Here is a 10,238-nt window from a genome sequence, read left to right as displayed (position 1 = left end):
GCGTTATGTGGTAGTTTGGGGTAGGGTTTTTGGGTTTGATTTTTTTTTGTTCAGAAACGGGTAAATTATCTGTAAGAACAAGAATCGGAAGGTCTTGGCTCTCTTCATAATCCCCTGGGTGACAAGGAGCAGGCTGGGGTGGCTGGGCAGCCCCCACAGTTCTCGGTGCTTCTGGAACGATGCCCCGAGCGCCAGGCCGGGCATCCCGGTGCAGAGGCAGGCTGAGCTAGCAGAAAGTCGGCAGTCTGGGCCACATCTCACCTGCCCTTCGTTGCCCCTCCTCTCCCTGCTTTTTTTAGAGTCACTTGCACTGTACGAATTATCTGGAGGACTATCGAAGAGAAGGAATACCGCTTTACATCTGCTTCGCTGTCTACATCTACTTTACTGGTGCAAACAGTGCTGGGAGAAGCACTGTTGTGATAAATCCAAAACACCTGACCTTCCCTGAAAGGTGTTATCAGTGCACTTACTGAAGTAACAGAAACTTGAATGATGAGAGCTATACAGGTGTACATATTAAAAACTGTTCTTACCTTGTAACTGTTGTTACCTCTGGCAATACGAGTAGCAGGTAACATTAACAGATGGTCCGTATGATCCTGTAGTGTGTTTTGTAGGCTGCCTAAATGTGAAAATAGGACAAATCCTCATCTGCCAGACCACAAACCCTTCCAAAACTTCACGGATAGGAAAAGATTTTAAGAGAACATGATAATTAAGCAGATTGTCAAAATTGACTATTTACACATGAACATTTGTGACCGATAATAAAATTTAAAGTATTATCATCTGACAAGATAAACTAATTGATAAAGTCTCTTTCCTTTGCTAATAGCATTCAGTAGCAGGAATTAACTACAGCAAAAAGTGAATCCTCAGAAGTCATGTTTAAGGTCCCAAGCAAAACCAGCCCCTAAATTCAAGAATAATAATACCATGTACCTTTTCATTCAGCCCGACTCTGCTTGCTTAGTTCTTAGTAAGAGAGAAACTTAGAGAATACTAGTCTATTAACTTTAGGCCTATGCAAATGTACAAGCTGTACAAATACCGAGAATTTTAAAAAAGCCCCAAGCCCACATCTTAACATCATAATTGTACCAATTTCCAGTGCAGCCAGGCCTAAGTTCAATAAACTAGCTTCCTCTTTCTTTAGATACGAATGTGATTAAAAAGAAACCAATATAATTATACTAGTGCTAGCTCACTGCGGACACTTTTATGCTGGGATGGCTCAATTCTCTACTTGCTTGCATCCATGTTAGGTGGATTGAATCATTTTAATTGTATCAGTAGACGAGTCATGATAAACTCCTGTGAAGCTTCTCCCAGGTGGTCCCTTGGCAGGGTTCGTCTCTAGGAATTAAGCCACAGAAGAGGCTGCAAGAGATTGGCTTTGCCACAGACTGTTTGTTTGTTTGTTTGATGATCCTCAGACAAATGTTTGTGCTCGTTCTTCCTTCTTTAAGTGGGGTGTTATTTCTAAAATGTTTATAAGACACTGTTACAGCCAAAGTAAGTCTCAAATGAGCAGATCCCCTAGCAGAGGCCATGGGGGCTGATCTGCTAGAAAGAGTTAACATAGTGGCTGGAGTGCAGCGACACTCTTTACACTAAGTCTCGGTTCGGAGTGATGGCTGGTCTCAGTGTCATGTTGACATTTGTGTCATATTGGATGATGTGAAACAAAAATTGCTTTTTTTTTTTCCTCACTGGCTTACTTCTTTCAATACGCTTTTGCACAGTACCATTAAGTCCCATGGAAGTAATATATAGGTTCTATATACGATATAATAGGTTGCTGTTTAGGAACCTGGCAACACGTGTTAAGATACATTAAGCTGAGAGCTGTTCAGCCTCACAAGATATAAACCACCTCCCAGTAAGCATCTGAATATGCAGCAGGGCAACTTTATAATTCAATAAATTTATACCAGGGCTTCTTCTGAGTGTCATTCAGACTTTCTACCCTTGTCCTCTGGTGATTCTCCCATCCAAGAAAACACCGATCTCTCCTCAAAGTCTTCCTAAGTTAACTGGGCCCCTCACGGCTGAGGAACAGGCCCCACTAATCATACACATTTTTACACATCTGCTGACAGAATATTTGTATTAGTATTCATCTGATCCCCTTAGTTAATTCGGAGTCCAGTAATTTCTGTTCCAGATCCAATGCCCAAGCCAGTAGCTGCTGCTTGGTTATGATTGTTGCCTCCTGACATTTCTCCTCCTCGAGCTGGTGCTTCTTTCAAGATATTGCCGGTGAGAAGGCAAACAAATTCCAGATCTTCTACCGCAATTATCAATCGTTTGGCAAGGCAGGGTGCTTTATGGAAGTCAAAGATCCTTCTAAGTAATGATCCTAATTCTAAAACTGTCTCATTTGTGAAGAAGTGCCAATGGACACATAAAGACAGCGGTTCTGAGATCTGAAATCATGTGAAAATACATGAACAGTAAGGAACACTAATGTTTCTGTCTCAAGGAAAGCCTTTTTTTTGGCTTGTTTGTGTCTTAAAGTTTAAACCTTTACACAGAATATGGAGCAGAGGAAAACTGTAAAAAGCACAAGCGTTATGTGGCCTAGTGTGCAGGAGCTGATAACTTTGCACATGCTGAACTTCTTTAAAGTTCCTTCCATGAGAACCAGACCTGAAAGGAAGGAAAAGGTAGGCATTTATTCCCAGCTGTTGTCTAGAGCCAACAATTTAATAAAAGGTGAGCCACAAGGAGATTCTGATTACATGACGTATTCCTGTAAAGGTTTTCCTTCATCTCTGCTAGTTATATGCTAAGGCCTGTACAGGTTTCCATATTCCAGTGGGTTTCTTCTGCGGCCATTGATGACAGAAATAAAAAGAATTTACTCATCAGTTGCAGACAGTAGCATTTTTTACAGAAGCAGTATATGTTTCTTCTCTTGTTCATGCTGTGCCACATCCCTTCTGATACTTTACAAACATGCCTTCTGCTGCAAACCTTACTGAAGTCCAGGTCTGTTTTAAATTACACTCCACATGACAGGTGCAGTCACTGAGATCACTTGAATAACACGAGCCACCTTCGACTTCACACACAGAGGCTTTGCCCACAGAATATTCGGGTAATAACAGCCCAATATGACTGCTCTGGAAAAAAAGTTATGTAGCTGCACAGGAAGTTTCAAAACCCCTATTTAGTAATTTTGGTGTTTTGCAAACTAGAGTATACTTTGGGAAAAGTCACACGGTTTGGATGTCGTATGGCAAAGAAAGAGTAAGACTATGATTTCTATTAGATATGTGTTTCCAAATACTTCAATTTTTACAATAGCCTTTGTAGCTACTTATTTGAAAACTAGTAGAAATGTTTGTAAGGAGTCTTCTGGCTCAACTTCTTTTCCATGAAAGGCAAGCGGAACTTGGATGGAAACATCAGCTATATATTCTTAACCTTTTTTTAAAACATCCTTTTGTTTTCCATTTTCTTTAGAGATAACAGGGAAAGGCTTCTCCAAAGACAGAACTGTTCTTCTAAACAATGTATTGCTGAGTAGGAACAGAAAAGTTCCAACTGAATGATGAAAACAGTTTTATTTTATTTATTTAAAATTATCCTCTCACATCATCACATGATGCTTATTACATCATCCCCCATGTAGCTCATAACTGAAGACTTCTAGCAAAGGTAAACAAGGATGGAGAATCCCAAGGAGCACAGGCTACAGAGACCACCTAGTTGGCAGTGAAGCCTGACAAAGAGATAGATGCAGAGTGGGGATCTCCTTTCTCCCCAGCTCCCAAAGTGACATTGTGAAACACCTTGGTGAGACTCCTCCAGCAGAATTTTCGAGGAAGTCACAGTATATAAAGAGCCAGACCTTAGGAAGTCTGCTCACTTGAGCGCTGTGGTTGCTGACAGAGGTGAGAAAAGGCACTTGCAGCAATTCCATGACACGCAGGAGACACAGGACGCAGGGCAGCATACCTCCCCTGGGGCAAGAAGGTGGCTGTTCCATGCCACCACCTTCTCTTGCAAATTTTGCTTTCTGTGAGGGACACTGCTGACTCCCCAGTGGTTTTGGCTGGAAGGCAGATGATTTCATAGCTCGCTTTGACAATGAAGAGGTTCGGTGTCGTCACTGGACCTCCTGATTTTGTCACTCTGTCCTCCCTCCCAAGGAATGAGATCATTGTTTCTTTGGGTGAAAATTAAGAGAATATTACAGTGAAAATGGCACATCAAAAACTAGCTTGTCAGACAAATCCAAAGCTACTATTAGACTATTTTTAATGAGATCTGAAAGCCTTTCTCAACAAAAATGTTGCATTTTCAGCTCAAAACGAGAGCAAAACATCTGCAGAGACAGGGCACCTGGGCACGTGTACTTATGATGGAGCTGCCGGTGATTTAGATTGACACTGTTGCTTTTGAACACTTCCAGCTGTACAGTGGCTAGGTTGTTTGCAGCGCATTCGGAAAAAGCACTGGCCATATTTGCCCTCTTCCTGAGGCTGCAGTGCCAGCCTGTACGCAGCCCAGATGAACACGGTTCTCAGTTGCTTATTACATGCAGACTTATAATCAATTTTTTCCTCCTATGTCTTATTTGAAATCTTCAGGACATACTTCAGCTATTTCCTTAAAATAATTTCTGGAAGAGAAAGACTCCTTTCAAAGAAATGAGACTTAGCATGTCTGCAAATAGTAACAATGCATGGAATGTGCTTTGCTTTACCTTTCCGGCTGGATTTGCTCAGATTGCGTCAAGTAATCTGCATATATTGCTGGCTCTCTTCTATTAGGGAGCACTGTCTAGAGAACAGGGTTTCAGAAGGCCATTTGTCCTTTCAGCGTGGATGAGTGGCTGGCTACTCTAGATGTGCGAGTAAGTGGTAACTGAGGAGAAGTAGCAGCCAGACAAGGTAACCTCGGCTGACTAAAGGAAGTGGTCTGGGAGAGGCAGGCAGGGAACAGGGATGGCACCGGCGCTGCTGCAGTAATTTCCTTGCCAGGCTTCGTGTGCGAACCAGCTGATTTTTGTTGACATGTGAGCCCTGCAGACACTTCCATCATTTCTAGAGCGGATACGTTCTTAAATCAGGGTCAGTACTTACACAGTGCTTTTATCCATAGAATGAATAACGTTTAAATTTGTATGCTTTTTGAGGAATTAACAGATACACAATAAAGTATCCAAGAAAACATATTTCCATAGCAAAAGTGCATACCCACACTGTTCAGCTCACGAAGTGGGCAAAACTGATGAAGATATATCAGTATGGACTTTTCTTCTGATGATGAGTATGCCATGAACATTTTTTCACAGTGAAAATGTGTATAGAAAGTAACCATTTCATGGTAATGGTAATGGAAATTATTTAGTATTATGACATGATTCCTTTAGCACCTTATTCCTTATGTATAAGTACATAACTTCTTTAAGCGCCTCTGTGAAGCTCTCAATGCAGAGTTTCAGACAGATGGGAACTGCGTTCAGCTTCAACAGCAAAAAGGAGTTCAAGAAATGTTCTTCCAGAACTGCACTATTTCTGAAATCACTGACCTGTTGAGATGTTTGCTTTGCTGAGAGTACAACATGCAGTGCAACATCCACTTATCTCCTCAACTTTCTGGAAACACTGCATCAAATATTCAATTCCTCTCCAAAATCTCCAGACCATTTATGTGATTGTACACTCAAGTCCACCACAAAGATAAGAGTTATCAGCTGTTTCCAATAATCCCAAAATGCTGCTGTCCACCTTCACAGACACTCTCCGCTAAAGGTATTAGTACTCAGCCTCCCTCACTCCAGTGTAGAGGCAGGTAAGCTTCTGATGCTGACACCGCTATTAGACTTCTACACCTGAACAGGCAGAATCCAACCAGGCCTAAAGTGATGAAAAATATCTGAGGTTCCCTTCCTTCCTATTTTATCCAGCCCAGAAGATTCAACAGCATAGGCTCCCTCAAACCCGGGACTCCTTTAGATAGCCCTCAATCCTACACGTTAAATTGGAAGGATTCCTTGAGCCAGGTATACTGCTGGGACAGAGCTACTATTCCCTTATCTATATGTTTTCTGAAAATACACAATATACAAACATCACTCTGACCTGTACTCTGATCTTTTATACAGGACTCTATCCATATCTGCAACACAGGCTAAACCATCTGCTTCTGAATACGTAGAAGACACCTTAACACCAACACAGCCCCTGATATTAGAAAACCTAGCCCAGGATTGTCTCCACAAGACAGGAAAATAATGTGAATTTATGGGATGCTGATATCCAAAGAAATAGAGGATGCAGCACATATCACTACCTGGTAACTACACAGGATCTACCGTGATGTCTACGCTGCATACAAGCAGTTACAGGAACTGCTGGAGGAAATAACCATTCGCTTACAGCTTCAAAAAGGAACTTGCATAGTTTGACAGGACAGTCTCACCCTTTCACTGAATACAGCCAAGTGTATATGGTTGTCACTGAGTAGTGTCCATCTCATCCCTGACAACGCAACGGTAGACAATTGAGTGTTTCCCATTCATTCAGGGAATTGTCCACATCTTCAGCAACTTCATTAACTTGCTAACTTCCCAATGAGATATGGTGCTCAAGGAAGATTACACGTACTACAAGTTATCAGAGTGAATCACTTAAGGAGGGCAAAGAACATACCCTGGAAGAGCAGAAGCAGCCTCAAAAAACTGTTATCCTTTCTCCACCCCTCTCCTTTCTGTCCCCTTTCTCTCCTTTTCCCCATACTCCTGTGCAAAGATAAGCTGGAAAATGCACTGTGGCAGCTGTACCTGCTCACCAAATACTCACCAGTAGCATTATTTAATGGGAAAGTAATTTTCTAGCCACCACCCCTCTCCCCCCACCCCCAGAATGGTTATCCAGTAGCTATTATACTCCAGTGGGTGCTGCATTGCACCTACCATTACATGCAGCTGTCCCAATTTATTACTGGTTCAGGAAGGAGGATCACCTCTTACACGGTCGTTCAAAGAAATGAAGTCATGCTAGTATTCTTACAGAGACTGTCTCCAGTTTCTATCATAATCATCCTGTTTCTTCTACCATCTTCTTTCCCAGAGCCATCATCTCCCTTTATTTAAGGGTTCTATTCCAGGACTTGGGAGACTCAGGAGAAGAAACTGAGGCAACCTAGGATGTAAGAAATGACATACTTTATATCGACTAAGCCTGTGATACCAAAAGGCGTGCAAGGGAATGCCCACTTCTCTCATCTCGTTCCAGCAACAGATAGTTGTTTTGAAAAGGGTTCTGTGAGCTCATCGTCACAGGGGGACAACTTCTACTCCAAGTCACCCTGTGCTACCAAAATCTTAGTATTAACTTTTTCATTAACACACACTTGTAGTCTAAATCTATTTAGATTAGTACTTTCTTAACTAGAGGCCATTTGGCTTTCTATTCTGTCCTTATTCGCCTTTACTCCTTTTTCAGGAGTTTTAGAGGATTTTAAGTCTTTTACATTATTTTAATTCTTTTTTCCTTATTTACCATGTTTCCATGAAATTTAATTTTGTTGAAACAAATTAAGTCCCTTATTGGATATGCCCCAAGTTTCATTGAGGGAATGTTGCCACAAAGGAAAGGCATACTCTTTTAGAAGTCAAAAAGCAAGACAGTTAGGACAGAAAGTCAACGTGGTGACTTCAAATTTGTGTAAGACACAACGTTAGATAAACTTGCATTAAATTGATCTGCAGTGCTGAGAGTTTAAACAGTCTGTAGTTCAATTTAACGAAAATCTGATGGTTTCCATGAGAGATAAGTGTGGATCTGGGAGTGTGGATTCAATTCAGATGCTGATATGCATAAAAGTCATTGGGTAGGCCGAGATGCTTTGATCAGGCAGGGATTAGTCTCCTCAGGGTAAATTTAACTCAACATTTTCCTAAAGTATGGACAAAAATCAAAATGAGTAGCCACTCCCTTGGTAAGAAATACTGAAGCAGTAAAACTTTCAACAGCCTCTTTGAAGCTGTGGATTTTGATTGTTTGGACTCTTGTATGACTTAGTGGAGATAGCTTCTATAACAAAAGAAATTCTTGATACTATGTTATTTCTTCTATTACAGCATAACAGATCACATAACCATTATAGGGTTTCCAAATGTAAGCAAGTCGCTACTTCTGGGATTAAACAGATGTAAGGGATGCATATATTCACGTCCATTCACAGTCTCTGTTTTCAGTGGCCCAGACAATCTGTTACTAACAAAGGTTTTGCATTCAATCCTACAAAATTTTGGCAAGTATGTATTACCATGTTATCCATAGCACTTAAGGTTTTGATGTGTTATTGTTGCTTTACAATTAAGATTACTATTTTTATTTCGCTTCTATCTCCTTAAAAACCTCAACACAAACACAAGTACTTTTGCAACCCCTCCTGCACACCCACTCTTGCTGATTTGATAGCCCTTTCGAAGTTTATGAAGCATTTAAATGTTTTTAAAATGATCCATCCTTTTCTGACCTCTAATAATTACATACTCAGATGTGCTGAAGTCATATTAAATAGATGTTTATTTTATCTGACCTTGCAAAAACATCAATTTCTGACCGTACTAACACAGGAGTAACTAGTGAAGTAATTTTACTTCTTGTGAATACTAAAATACAGCTTTATGTCTCTTTTTTAATAGAAAAATTAGAGAAGGAATAGAAAAAAGCCACAAAAATCATCTGAGAATGTGAAAAAATAATGAGAACCATAAAAAGCTCAATCTGTTTAGCTTTTAAAAAAAAAAAAAAGATTGAGAAGTAACTTGATTACAGGGTAAAAGCACCTTCCTGGGGAGAAAATAGTGAGTACTAAAGAGCTCTTTAATCCATCAGAGAAAGGCATAACAAGAATCAATGACTGGAAGCTGAAGGCAAACAAATGCAGATGGAAATAAGGTACAAAATTTTTAGCAGCGGGCATGATTACTACTTGTATTCTCCTAGTACCTGGAAGCCAAGTCATAGAATCATAGAATCATTAAGGTTGGAAAAGACCTCTAAGATCATCAAGTCCAACCGTCAACCCAACACCACCATGCCCACTAAACCATGTCCCTAAGTGCCGCATCTACACGTCTTTTAAATACTTCCAGGGATGGTGACTCAACCACTTCCCTGGGCAGCCTGTTCCAATGTTTAACCACTCTTTCTGTAAAGAAATTTTTCCTCACGTCCAATCTAAACCTCCCCTGGCGCAACTTGAGGCCATTTCCTCTCGTCCTCATGGATCAGGGCTCCCTCACACTAGGTGCTGGTAAAAAAAAAACCAACAAACCAACCAACCCACCCCCTCAAAAAACCCCCAAAACAAACAAACAAAACAGAAAAGAAAAACAATCCATGCCAAAAGGTTACAAACAACGCATAAGATGAATTAACATAATAAATCAATGATAATACTATCCAATGCGACAGGCAGCAGTTTCAGGCCATGGTTTCATGATACAAAGTCTTGAGTTGAGATGCTGGCTTAAGGTGATTCTGCCCTATCAAGACTGACTCTTCCTGCTCCCACAACTTCTCTACAGCTGTGAAACTTTGAAAACTGATCCTTATTAAAAGAAAAAAAGTGTTAAAAGCAGAGTTTTCATTTTTTCTTTACAACAAAATGCCAGTGGAACTGATATACTTCTGCATTCGTTCTCATTTTTAAGAACTTCAGTGAATGGCTTGACCAAAATTTTCCTAACTACCCATATATCTCAGTATCATCTCCGGCGCTGTTTACAGGACATCAGAATTTGCTGCGTTACTTGTGGGAAAAGACTGCATAACCCAGAGAAAAATATGCAAAAGCAAAGTATGAGGTTGCTTAGTTTTCCTCATAGCAAATCACTAGCCCGGTCACCAAATCTCAAGCATCATCTATGGATAAGGTAGTCCCCCACAACATCCTTCTCTCTAAACTGGAGAGGCATGGATTTGATGGGTGGACTGTCTGGTGGGTGAGGAATTGGTTAGATGGTCGCATCCAGAGGGTAGTGGTCAACGGCTCAATGTCCAGATGGAGATTGGTGACGAGTGGCGTCCCGCAGGGGTCTGTATTGGGACCAATACTGTTTAATATCTTCATCAATGACACAGACAGCGGGATCGAGTGCACCCTCAGCAAGTTTGCAGATGACACCAAGCTGAGTGGTGCGGTCAACACGCCAGAGGGACGGGATGCCATCCAGAGGGACCTGGACAAGCTCGAGAAGTGGG

Source organism: Aptenodytes forsteri, unplaced genomic scaffold (assembly GCF_000699145.1).
Source record: "Aptenodytes forsteri isolate BGI_AS27 unplaced genomic scaffold, ASM69914v1 Scaffold155, whole genome shotgun sequence".
In the NCBI taxonomy this organism is placed as follows: domain Eukaryota; kingdom Metazoa; phylum Chordata; class Aves; order Sphenisciformes; family Spheniscidae; genus Aptenodytes; species Aptenodytes forsteri.
The sequence above is the reverse complement of the archived record's forward strand: the minus strand, read 5'-3'. Positions refer to the sequence as shown.